Consider the following 14,324-nt stretch of genomic DNA (forward strand, 5'->3'; position numbering starts at 1 on the left):
CTAGTTTGTGCTGAACTAGACATTTTCAGCTGATATCGTGCTGAGACTCCAACAATTGCTCTCAGTATTGTTACAAAAACAAAATACTGAGGATGCTGGAAATCTGAAATAAAACCCGAAAATGCTGGAAATACTCAGCGGGTCAGACAGCATCTGTGGAGAGAGAAATAGAGTTAACGTTTCAGGTCAATGATCTTTTGTCAGAACTGGAAAAGGTTAGAGATGCATTAAGCTTAAGCAAGTACAGAGGCAGGGAAAGGTGGAGAGGGAGGAGAAAAGAATAAAAATGAAGGACTGTGATAGGGTGGAAGGCAGGAGAGATTAAATGACAAAGGGGATAATGGTGCAATTGAAAAGAGATGATAATGGGACAAGTAAAGAAACAAAATATGGGTCGAGAGGAGGTGTCAATGGGAATATTGGAATCAAGAACAACAGCTGCCATCTGAAAAGATGGGGACGGAGATTCCGACCTGAAATTGTTGAACTCAATGTTGAGTCCGGAAGGCTGTAAAGTGTCTAAAAGAAAGATGAAGTGCTGTTCCTTGAGATTATGTTGCGGTTCATTGGAACAGTGCAGGTGGCCATGGACAGAGAGGTCAGAGAGGGAGTGGAGCAGAGAATCAAAATGACAGTCGATCGGAAGTTCAGGGTCATGCTTGCGGACTGAACGGACATGTTCAGCAAAGCGATCACCCAATACTCTCAGCATTCCCAGGCTGGGAGGTGAAAGTAACCATGGTTCTTTCTCTGGGTTGTCGGACCTGAAGTGAATGGGTGTGAATGTCAGGTGAGGACAGGATTGGAGGTGAATACGATGCTCCCCATAATTCAACAGTATGTCAACAGACACTATCCAGCTTCACATAGAAACATAGAAAACATAGAAAGAGACCATTTCAGCCTATAGTGTCTGCGCCGGCTGTATGATGAGTATATTTGGGTGAGGTACTAGAGGCCTGCCAGTAACTGCCGAATGATGCAGTTTATGTGTGACTGCTGTTGGGATGAAGTAAAGGGGAGGAAATCGAGGAAAAAGAATTGTGATCAAGAATATTTATTTTTCTGAAGAGGCAGCAATTGTGTGCTTAATAGGTGGATGTTATTTACTTGTGCTTCCCTTTTTAATAGAAATTTAGTTAAACCTATGAATTGCTACAGTGATCATTGAAAACATGAAGTCGACATACTAAGTTGTAGGAAATTGACTGGAATAATTTAAAACATCACAATTTTTCAAATGAAAGAAATTTAACGTAACATTTTACATTTTTCATGATTTTCTGATTGCTTTGGAATATCCTCTGGAAAATACATTGGTATATTAAAAACACACACCTGCTAAGGCTGAAACAGAGCTAAGTCAGAACTTCAGCAGCAACTCATCATCATCATAGGCAGTCCCTTGAATCGAGGATGACTTGCTTCCACATCAAAACGTTCACAGGTGTTTCAATGATGGACCTAAAATTCCAGGTCCGAACTAAATCTTGAAGGGTGGAAGGTGCCTGCGCTTGGATTTTTTTAATGTGTGGTGGCCGTTGCACACCAGCCACCACACGGGCTTGACAGAGCTAGGTCTTGGTCCCGTAGCAAGGATGGCCCATGCTGGCCCATGCTGCCCCTGGGCTATCACCTGTTCTGGGCCCCGAACTCACGCCTCTCCTGGGCCCCGATCACGTCCCTCTACAATCTATCGCCGCTCCTTCGTCCCAACCTCGCCGTTCCTTCAGTACCTGCCCACGCTCCAAACACCGACCTGGAGCTTGATGACGTCCCTTTTCACTGCCGTTGCTCTCCTGCTCCAGCACGTGCTGCTCCCTGGAGTGGTATGCTTCCACGCTATTGCTTCCGCTCCCCAGCCTGCTCCGATGGTGCTCGCAGGCCGCGCAGACCCCTACCATCAACTACCACCAACTATCATCATTTTGGCTGCTTCTGGTAGAATGTATATTTTAGTCTATCAGCTGTCACAAACTAACAGAAATTGAAAAATTAGAAAGCACATAGATTCACACTATATTTTATTTGGTTCATAAATTTAAAGTACATTTCAGTCCTATATATATAGCATCCTTTTGATGGCCTCAATTTTGACAACCTTCAGATGTAGTTACCATCTGCTGTACAAAGTGAATGTAATTAATACCCTGAGATCATGTCCTCAAGAAATCTACTCTTATCTTCCTGCTTCGATAACTGACATGTCTTCTGAGTGAAAGTAAGATTGTGTTACTGGAAAGTCTGTTGAAACAATGTGAGCATGACTTTATTTCAGAACCAGCACAAGCGGCTTTTATTTGAAAAGTATGGTGTTGCCATGTGTTAGAGTTAGTGATATTTTCAACCTGAAGTAATTGGACATAAATATCAAAGTAACCAGACCAACAGTTTCTTCATACCATGTTACTGACATTATGTGAATAATCCAATTATCAGATTATTTTCTTTTCCTCTAATTTTGAAATGGTGAATGCAGTTACATATCCTTATCCCTTCCTTCTGTTTCTGTTAATGTAACCACATAATAGATCAGACAATTTTTCTTTTATTTGTTCATGGAATGTGGCCATCGCTGACAAGGCCAGCATTTATTGCCCATCCTAATTGCCCTTGAGATTGTGGCGGTGAACTGCAACAATCTATCTGGTGAAGGTACTCCGAGTGCAGTTAGGGGGGGGGGTTGGGGGAGGGCGGGGGGGAAGTTCCAGAATTTTGACCTAAAAAAAGCCTTGAATACTGCTTCAGCCTTGACTCAACGGGTAGCACACAACTCTGAGTCAGAAGGTCTTTAGTTTAATTCGCAATCCAGGTACTTGAACATGTCATCTCACATAACACTTATAATGCAGTAATGCAGTGCAGTAATGAGGGCCAACTAAGAACATAAGAAATAGGAGCAGGAGTAGGCCATTTGACCCCTCAAGCCTGCTCCGCCATTTAATAAGATCATGACTGATCTTATCATAGAATCAGCTCCACTTCCCTCCCCACTCCACATAACCCTTTATTCCCTTATCGCTCAAAAATCTGTCTATCTCCGCCTTAAATATATGCAATGACCCATCCTCTTCTCTGGGGTAGAGAATTCCACAGATTTACAACCTTCTGAGAGAAGAAATTTCTCCTCATCTCAGTTTTGAATGGGCGACCCCTTATTCTAAAACTATGCCCCCTAGTTCTAGATTTCCCTTTGAGTGGAAATATCCTCTCTGCATCCACCTTGTTGAGCCCCCTCATTATCTTATATGTTTCAATAAGATCACACCTCATTTTTTTCAACTCCAATGTGTATAGGCCCAACCTACTCAACCAATCTTCATAAGTCAACCCCCTCATCTCCAGAATCAACCTAGTGAACCTTCTCTGAAATACCTCTAATGCAAGTATATCCTTTCTTAAATAAGGAGACCAGTACTCTAGGTGTGGCCTCACCAACACCCTGTACAGTTGTAGCAGGACATCTCTACTTTTATACTTCCTTTTTATATACCTGTAGGCGCTCTTACTATCTGTTTTTATATTTATTGCTAGTTTACTCTCATAATCTATCTTCCCTCTCTTTATTATTTTTTTAGTCGTTCTTTGCTGGTTTTTAAAAGTTTCCCAATTCTCTAGCCTCCCATTAATCTTGGCCACTTAGTATGCCATTGTTTTCAATTTGATACCATCCTTTATTTCCTTAGTTAGCCACAGATGGTTATCCCTTCTCTTAAAGTCTCATTGCAATATATTTTTGTTGAGAGTTATGAAATATCTCTTTATATGTCCGTCACTGCTCATCAACCGTCCCACACTTTAATCTATTTTCCCAGTCCACTTTGCCCTCATACCTTTGTAGTCTCCTTTATTTAAGCTGAGGACACTGGACCAAGGCTGGGAACTCAACATCCAAGGGTATTCAGCATTTAGGAAGGATAGACAGAAAGGAAAAGGAGGCGGGGTGGCGTTGCTGGTTAAAGAGGAAATTAATGCAATAATAAGGAGGGACATTAGTCTGGATGATGTGGAATCGGTATGGGTGGAGCTGCGGAATTCCAAAGGGCAGAAAACGCTAGTGGGAGTTATGTACAGACCACCAAACAGTAGTAGTGAGGTTGGGGACAGCATCAACAAGAAATAAGGGATGTGTGCAATAAAGTTACAGCAGTTATCATAGGCGACTTTAATCTACATATTGATTGGGCTAACCAAACTGGTAGCAATGCAGTGGAGGAGGATTTCCTGGAGTGTATTAGGGATGGTTTTCTAGACCAATATGTCGAGGAACCAACTAGAGAGCTGGCCATCCTAGACTGGGTTATGTGAAATGAGAAGGGACGAATTAGCAATCTTGTTGTGCGAGGCCCCTTGGGGAAGAGTGACAATAATATGGTAGAATTCTTTATTAAAATGGAGAGTGACAAGAGTTAATTTGGAAACTAGGGTCCTGAACTTAAGGAAAGGTAACTTCAACGGTATGAGGCGTGAATTGGCTAGAATAGACTGGCAAATGATACTTAAAGGGTTGACGGTGAATAAGCAATGGCAAATATTTAAAGATCACATGGATGAACTTCAGCAATTGTACATCCCTATCTGGAGTAAAAATAAAACGGGGAAGGTGGCTCAACCGTGGCTAACAAGGGAAATTAAGGTTCGTGTTAAAGCCAAGGAAGAGGCATATAATTTGGCTAGCAAAAGCAACAAACCTGAGGACTGGGAGAAATTTAGAATTCAATAGAGGAAGACTAAGGGTTTAATTAAGAGGGTGAAAATAGAGTATGAGAGGAAGCTTGCAGGGAACATAAAAACTGATTGCAAGAGCTTCTATAAATATGTGAAGAGAAAAAGATTAGTGAAGACAAACATAGGTCCCTTGCAGTTGCATTCAGGTGAATTTATAATGGGGAACAAAGAAATGGCAGACCAATTGAACAAATACTTCGGTTCTGTCTTCACGAAGGAAGTAGGTCTAGTGAGAAGGAGGAACTGAACGATATCCTTATTCGGCAGGAAATTGTGTTGGGGAAGTTGATGGGATTGAAGGCCGATAAATCCCCAGGGCCTGATAGTCTGCATCCCAGAGTACTTAAGGAGGTGGCCCAAGAAATAGTGGATGCATTGGTGATCATTTTCCAACAGTCTTTCGCCTCTGGATCAGTTCCTATGGACTGGAGGGTAGCTAATGTAACACCACTTTTTAAAAAGGGAGGGAGAGAGAAAACGGGTAATTATAGACCGGTTAGCCTGACATCATTAGTGGGGAAAATGTTGGAATCAATCATTTCGGATGAAATAGCAGCGCATTTGGAAAGTAGTGACAGGATCGGACCAAGTCAGCATGGATTTATGAAAGTAAAATCATGCTTGACGAATCTTCTGGAATTTTTTTGAGGATGTAACTAGTAGAGTGGACAAGGGAGAACCAGTGGATGTGGTGCATTTGGACTTTCAAAAGACTTTTGACAAGGTCCCGCACAAGAGATTGATGTACAAAATCAAAGCGCATGGTATTGGGGGTAATGTACTGACGTGGATAGAGAACTGGTTGGCAGACAGGAAGCAGAGAGTCGGGATAAACAGGTCCTTTTCAGAATGGCAGGCAGTGACTAGTGGAGTGCTGCAGGGCTCCGTGTTGGGACCCCAGCTCTTTACAATATACATTAACGATTTAGATGAAGGAATTGAGTGTAATATCTCCAAGTTTGCGGATGACACTAAACTGGGTGGTGATGTGAGCTTTGAGGAGATCGCTAAGAGGCTGCAGGGTGACTTGGACAGGTTAGGTGAATGGGCAAATGCATGGCAGATGCAGTATAATGTGGATAAATGTGAGGTTATCCATTTTGGGGGCAAAAACACGAAGGCAGAATATTATCTGGATGGCGGCAGATTAGGAAAAGGGGAGGTGCAACGAGACCTGGGTGTCGTGGTTCATCAGTCACTGAAAGTGGGCATGCAGGTACAGCAGGCGGTGAAGAAAGCAAATGGTATGTTGGCCTTCATGGCTAGGGGATTTGAGTATAGGAGCAGGAGGTCTTACTGCAGTTGTACAGGGCCTTGGTGAGGCCTCACCTGGAATATTGTGTACAGTCTTGGTCTCCTAATCTGAGGAAGGTCATTCTTGCTATTGAGGAATGCAGCGAAGGTTCACCAGACTGATTCCAGGGATGGCTGGACTGTCATATGAGGAGAGACTGGATCAACTGGGCCTTTATACATTGGAGTTTAGAAGGATGAGAGGAGATCTCATAGAAATGTATAAGATTCTGACGGGACTGGACACGTTAGTTTCGGGAAGAATGTTGCTTATGTTGGGGAAGTCCAGAACCAGGGGACATAGTCTTAGGATAAGGGGTAAGCCATTTAGGACTGAAATGAGCAGAAACTTCTTCACTCAGAGAGTTGTTAACCTGTGGAATTCCCTGCCGCAGAGAGTTGTTGATGCCAGTTCATTGGATATATTCAAGAGGGTGTTATGTATGGCCCTTACAGCTAAGGGGATCAAGGGATATGGAGAGAAAGCAGGAAAGGCGTACTGAGGGAATGATCAGCCATGATCCTATTGAATGGTGGTGCAGGCTCGACGGGCCAAATGGCCTACTCCTGCACCTATTTTCTAAGTTTCTATGTTTCTATGTTTGAGATCCATCTGAATTTGAAACTCAACCATGCTATGATCACTCTTTCCTAGAGGAGCCTTTACGAGGAGATCATTTATTATTCCTGTCTCATTACACAGTACCAGATCTAAGATAGCCTGCCCCCTGGTTGGTTCCGCATTGTACTGTTCAAAGAAACAATCATGGATACACTCTGTGGACTCTCCCTCAAGGTTACCTTGGCCAATTTGATTTATCCAATCAATATGAAAATTAAAATCGCCCATGATTATTGCCATTCCTTTTTTAAAAGCCTCCATTATTTCTTGATTTTGTACATAAGAACATAAGAAATAGGAGCAGGAGTAGGCCATTAGGCCCCTCGAGCCTGCTCCATCATTTAATAAGATCATGGCTGATCTTGGGCTCAGCTCCATTTCCCTGGCCGCTCTCTAGGAAGTGCCGTGTTTTGGATGAGACATTAAATGGAGACCTCCATCTGCTTGTTCAGATGGATGTAAAAAATTCCATAGTACTAACTGAAAAACAGGGGAGTTCTACTGGTGTCCTGACCAACACATATCTCACAATCAACGTCATTTTCAACTTGTTGCTGTTTGCAGAACTTGCTGTGCACAAATTGGCTGCTGTGTGTTTCTACATTGCAACAGTGATTACACTTCAAAAGTATTTCATTGGCTCCTTGGGACGTCCTGAGGAAATGGAAGGCGCTATATAAATGCACATTCATTCTTTCTTATTTTTACTTGGAATAAGTAATTTTTCCTGTAAATGTATTTACGTGTTGCATTACAGGATGTGTGTGACTTTTTTTACAAGGTATGTGACAACTAATGACATAGACTAAATATACTTTCAATTTTTAAAGAGTTAATAATTCATATTGTTGTATTATTGATATTCTTATTAGTACTTCGGCTATGTATGAGAAAAGATTCATAAATGATACATAAAGTAATAAAACATGTTAACCTGTTAATGTGACACCGTCATTATATTCAGTATGTCTGGGTCTCTATAAATATTGTTGTATTTTTCAGCAGCACAGATATTACAAAGCATATGGCTGATATTCGACTAATTTCCTGTTTCGATTTCCTGACGGCTGGGGGAATGCATTGTATTTTAATCATAAAATGATTGGTGGGCAGTATGCTGAGGTTTCTTTACACACCAGACCAGGACAGTCTGCAGAAAAATAGGTCACCACTTCAGGTTGTATGTCAATACTACTGCAGTTCTGGCAAGAGCCTTTGGCTTGCTCATTACTTTTAACTGGAGATAAGCATTGACCTAAACCAGAGCCAGATTGACATACAGAACACACATGTGTCTGAGATACAATGGAGAAGAGAGCCCAAAATTGACCGAAGAAAATCAACAGATATGCACTTAAAATTACATAGCACTGTCACACACATGGCATGAACTGTTTAGAATCAGCAGAGATCCCTAGTACTGCTATATGCTTGGCTGTAGGCAGGTGGTAATGTTGTCAGCCCCATCTCTGCAGTCCTGGGCTAGTGTCTTAGAAAAGTGCTGAAGTTCTGCAGAGGCTGGGTGCAGAGTGTTTGGTGGAAGAAGTTTTCATCAGATACATTAGCGTAATGTTTACAATACTGGTGATAAAGCTGCCAGATAGTCATAATAATCCAAGTGGCTCATTAAGCCCTTCAGAGAAGGGAATCTGTGACCCTTACCCAGTCTGGTCTTTTCGTGACTCCAGTTCTTAATGTCCTCTGAGGTGACCCAGCAACAAAACATTAGCTATGGACAAATTGGATCCAAGTAAGTTTTCTGATGTGTACAGAATTTAAGCATAATGGGTCCATATTTACAAACTAAGGACAACAGATGAAAATAGAAAATGCAGAAGGAATGTTGTTAATAAAAAGGCTGGTAGGGCTACCAACTAATCAGGATTGCCCCAAAATCTCCAGAAATGAAATATTATGCTCCTGGACACTGCTGTGAGCAGCTCAGGTGAAAAATCACTGGGCCATTAAAATAAATTATGTTTTTTTTTCATTTTCTTCAAACACCATTATTTTTTAGTTATAAAAATATTGTTTAAGCAGGGAGAAAGGGATAGGCCAAGTAATTACAAGCCTGTCAGCCTAACCTCAGTGGTAGGAAAATTATTGGAAAAAATCCTGAACATCTACATTTAGAAAGGCAAGGATTTATCAAGGGCATTCAGCACGGATTTGTTAAGGGAAGATAGTGTTTAACTAAACGAATTGAATTTTTCGAGGAGGTAACCAGGAGGGTCAATGAGGGTAGTGCATATGATGTTGTGTATATGGACCTTAGCAAAGCTTTTGATAAGGTCCCACATGGCAGACTGGTCATTAAGGTAAAAGCTCATGGAATCCAGGGCAAAGTGGCAAGTTGGATCCAAAATTGGCTTAGAAGTAGGAAGCAAAGGGTAATGGTTGATGGATGTGTTTGTGACTGGAAGGATGTTTCCAGTAGGGTTCCGCAGGGCTCAGTACTGGGCCCCATGCTTTTTGTGGTATAGATTAATGATTTAGATTTGAATATAGGGAGTATGATTAAGAAGTTTGCAGATGACACTGAAATTGGCTGTGTGGTTGAAACTGAAGAGGAAAGTCATGGACTGCAGAAGGATATCAATCTACTGGTCAGGTGGGCAGAATAGTGACAAATGGAATTTAATTCGGAGAAGTGTGAGGTAACACACTTGGGGAGGGTTAATAAGGAAAGGGTTTACAGATTAAATGGTAGGCCACTTAGAAATGTAGATGAACAAAGGGACCTTGAAGTGCTTGTCCACAGATCCTTGAAAGTAGCAGGCCAGGTGAATAAGGTGGTTAAGAAGGCACGCGGAATGCTTGCCTTTATTGGCATAGAATACAAGAGCAGGGAGGTTATGCTTAAATTGTATAATACTCTGGTTAGTTCACAGCTGAAATACTGCGTGCAGTTCTGATCGCCGTATTGTAGGAAGGACGTGATTGCACTAGAGAGGGTGCAGAGGAGATTTACTAGGATGCTGCCTGGAATGGAGAATCGTAGTTATGATGACAGATTGGATAGGCTGGGTTTGTTCTCATTGGAACAGAGGAGGATGAGAGGATACCTCATTGAGGTGTACAAAATATTGAGGATTCTGGATATAGTGGATAGTAAGGGTCTATTTCCATTGGTGGAGGGGTCTATTACGAGGGGGCATAGTTTTAAGGTGTTTGGTGGAAGGTTTAGAGGGGATTTGAGGGGGGGCTTCTTTATGCAGAGGGTTGTGGGGATCTGGAACTCGCTGCCTGGAAGAGTGGTGGATACAGAAACCCTCACCACTTTTAAGAGATGGTTGGATGGACACTTAAAGTGCCGTAACCTGCAGGGTTCCGGACCTAGAGCTGGTAATTGGGATTAGACTGGATGACCTTTTGTTGGACGGCGCAGATATAATGGTAAGTACTGCAGGGAATAGAATACAGCCAGGGTGATCTCCTGGACTAGTTTCGATTGACTGGATGGATCGGAGAGGAATTTTCCCAGATTTTGAGAGGCCTGGATGACCCTTCGTCATCGACCCAAAACGTTAACTCAGCTTCCTCTCCACAGATGCTGCCTGACCTGCTGAGATTTCCAGCATTTTCTATTTTTATTCCAGATTCCAGCATCCGCAATATTTTGCTTTTGTATTAGACGGGATAACCTCTTGTTGGCTGGCGCAGATACGATGTTAAGTACTTCAGGGAATCTAATACGGCCAGAGTGATCTCCTGGACTAGTTTCAATTGCCTGTATGGGTCGGAGAGGAATTTTTCCAGATTTATTTTCCCCAATTGGCCTGGGTTTTAACTGTTTTTTTGCCTCTTCCAGGAGATCGTATGGCTCCGGGTGGGTTGGAGTATAAAATGTTGCGATACAAGGTGTATCGCAGTTGTGGGGGGCGGACTGGTTGGGCTGGATGCTCTTTGCCTTTCCACCATTGTTCATTGTTCATAGGTTTATATGTAATTTTCAGGGCTATTGACCGAGGGCCGTGTGCCTCTTTGTCAGCAGGCGTGGACACAATAGGCCGAAATGGCCTCTTTCTGTGCTGTAAATTTCTATGTTTCTATGTTTCTATTGGAGATGGGGATAACAGATGTTTAGCTGGGCAGGGCAGCTGGAGGCAGGGTGAATCATCCAGGAATACATACAACCAGAGTTGCCAACCCTCATGTGGAACAGGTTCCTAGAACAAGAAATCTTAATGGGTTTCAGGACTAAAATGTCAACAAATGGGATTGAGGGTTATCAGAAATGTACCAAGGTAATACTAATGATAGATGGGTGAGCCAAACCAATGGTCTTCCCCTGTCTGAAACTATTACTGTGTTATTATGGTAACTGGGGATATGCAATAAATTGTCCATTCCCAAAAATAAATTTAAAAAAATGTTTCAAGTGAGTGACAAGTGTAAAAGAGATTGAGAATAGGATCCATGGCCAATGGAGGCACTAACTGGTGGGGGCGGGGGGCGGGGGAACGATAATTAACCAGGAATTAACAATGTGGAATATTATAGGGATAGTGTTGCAGGATCCCAGATACACCACATAGGATTGGAGTCATGTATAGAATCCATGTGATATATTAAAGTTTATTAGTATGGGTTCAACCTCCCGAATCCTCGGGACCGAGGCCGAGTCTGTTTTCGTGTTTATCCAGACTTCGGAACGTCTTTCTGATGTCATGAATCCAGAAAAACCCGAGCCCAGGTTCAAGTATTTCCGAATTTCAGAACGTCTGAAAGGAGGGGGTTTGGGGGGCGGCGGGGGTGCTCGCCAAGGACCTGATCGGGCGGGCCCCGCCACCGAGGAAATGTTGGGGCAGGCCTCGCCACGGAGGACCTGATCGGGCGGGCCCCACCACTGAGGAAATGTTGGGGCAGGCCTCGCCACGGAGGACCTGATCGGGCGGGCCCCACCACTGAGGAAATGTTGGGGCAGGCCCCGCCACGGAGGACCTGATCGGGCGGGCCCCACCACTGAGGAAATGTTGCGGCAGGCCCCGCCACGGAGGACCTGATCGGGCGGGCCCCACCACTGAGGAAATGTTGCGGCAGGCCCCGCCACGGAGGACCTGATCGGGCAGGCCCCACCACCGAGGAAATGTTGGGGTAGGCCCTGCCATGGAGAACCTGATCGGGCAGGCCCCACCACCGAGGAAGTGTTCGGGCGGGGCCCCGTCACCGAAGAAATGTTCGGGCGGGGCCCCGTCACCTTGGAGGAGTTCCTTGTCTGGCCCGAGGTAGGTGGGATCCGGCAGCCAAGGTAAAGGGGAGGGAGGGGGGCCGGGGCAAAGTTGGGCCGGGGCGAGGTCGGGCCGTGTGAAGTCGGGGTGGGCGAAGTTGGTTCGCTGAGGTGGGGGGAGTCCAGATATCGGAACATTTTCCGGTTTCCGGACAACCCCTCCACGGATCAGCCTGTTGTCCGGATTCCGGAACATTCTGGATTGCGGAACTTCGGATTTTGGAGGTCGAACCTGTCTTAATTATGGTATAAGCACAATTGAAACATCAAGGAAAGAATGTAGTGACAGGAAAAGGTAATTAACACCTTCAAAGTTCATCCTCCTAGTACCCTACATTTCCCATCATTGCATCCAATACAATTTAGAATAACTGCCAATGTTTTTATCTTTACTGTCTTATCTGGCTAATAGTCTGAACAATGCCCCAAGATGCTTCAGAAGCACAATCAGAAATGGAAGCTGAGCCAAAGAAAGAGATATTAGGAGGGGTGACCAAAAAGTTGGATAAGGAGCTGGGTTTTAAGAAGCCTCCAACATGAGGAAAAGGGGCTTAGGGAATGAATTGAAGATTTGGGGTCTCGGTGGCTAGAGGCATGGCCACCAGTGGTGTACAAGAGGCCAAAGTGAAAGAAAGAGAGATTCTGGGGAGTGGTTGTAGGGCTGGAGAAGGTTAGATATAGGGAGGGCAAAGCCATGAGGAAGGAAATTAAATATGAGGATGAGAATTTTAGTCAGAGAGAATGTTGCTTTGGTGGGCTATTTTGGTGATATGGCAGGAGCAACAATATCCTCTGTCTTTATTGCTCTCTCTATTTTAATGTTGGTAACAAATCGGCACATGTATAATTGTGAATCATTTATGAATTGGAGCTAACAGAGCTTTAAGCATGCAGGATGCTACCCAAAATCTTATCCCACTCTGACATTACAGAGCCTCTGAGCCAGATTTTAACTGCTCCCACCTGGTGGAAACCAGACAGGAGGGGCAATTAAAATAATGGGGGTCAGTTAACCCCAACAACCCTGCTACCTTCCCAGTGTGACCCCATATTAACCTGCTCTGTCCAACAGGCAAGCAGGGCACCCGCAGGAAAGAAGTGGGGTCCTGATTTAAATATACAGATTGGGTCAGATGATATCATCAGGACCCAATCTGTAGATGGTTTGCCTTGGTGGTTTTGAATCACCCCAGTCTACGGTTCTAGATACGGGAATTATTTGGGGGAACAGAAAACTGAACCAGAGACAGGTCTTTCAGCCTCAACCGTACAATACTTCATTCGGTTCCACACACACACACACACACACACACACACACAAACCAGTAAAAGTAACACCTAGTGGTGTAAACAAAACAGTACAACAGTACAAAAACTGGCCCATCATAACAGGCTCCTGTCGTGAATTAAGACGACTAAGAAAACAACACACTATGGTAATTTATAGGGTATAACTGGATTCGTCCAACAAATCCCACCTTACACACACTATAATCACACGCAGCACCTTCCCACTAAACCCCTAAGGCTTGGTTTGGGACACACGACACCCCCTCACACTCGATTCGATGGTCTTAATGGTGTGTGGGCTTGGCTAATGCTCACCCAGATTATCCGTTGGCTTATTCGCTGCTTCTTCCTTGGGGAAAGCTTTCTCTTCCGATTCCATGCTGCCATTGCAGCATTCAGGTCCTGGTTTCGAGGGTAGAGTAACAAGGCTCTTGGTCCCTCGTTGGTGGGTTTCCTCTCTGTCCCGGATGGAATGTGCGCTTCTTGATGCAAAGAGGGACGAGAGAGAAATGGCAGCAAACTGCCTTCTCTTATACGTTACAGCCCAAGCTTCTTCCTGTACTAATAGAGTATTTCCTTTCTCTGGGGTGAGTGTCTGAATGGCCCATCATCCCAGATCTTACGTTTGTGTATTCTGTTCATGGATCCTGATGGCTTCTGCTTCCATTGGGTCTGGGACTTAATGACAGTTCTTTGTTCGGTTTCCCGCCTTTCAGGATTATCTTATCTAGGTAATGGTGTAAATGGCCATTGATGGGTTTCTGCTTCACCCCCAATCTTGGGCTAAGCAGTTTCCCATTACTCAACAATCCTGCCAATCGCCTGGAATGAGTTTTCTCTCCTGGCCATTGTTGCCCAGGGACCTCGGTCTGCTCCAGACATTAACACAAACAGGCTGCTGTCTTCTTTTCAGCAAACAATGAAACACAATATGTCTAAAAACTCCCAATCTTTAGAAAACAGTACAGTATCCAGCATGTTCTTTAATAAAAACCTTCTGGCGTAAGCACTTTGTCCAATATCCTTAATGTCATGTTTGTGACCTTCACATAACTGTAACCTTTATGTAACAACACTTTACATTGTATACACCTGAGTAATACACACCTTGACCACAGGGGGTGAACTTGTGAGAGGCACTCCTCACCTGGTCATCCAGGT

This window comes from Pristiophorus japonicus, chromosome 4 (assembly GCF_044704955.1).
Source record: "Pristiophorus japonicus isolate sPriJap1 chromosome 4, sPriJap1.hap1, whole genome shotgun sequence".
Classification (NCBI taxonomy): Eukaryota; Metazoa; Chordata; class Chondrichthyes; family Pristiophoridae; genus Pristiophorus; species Pristiophorus japonicus.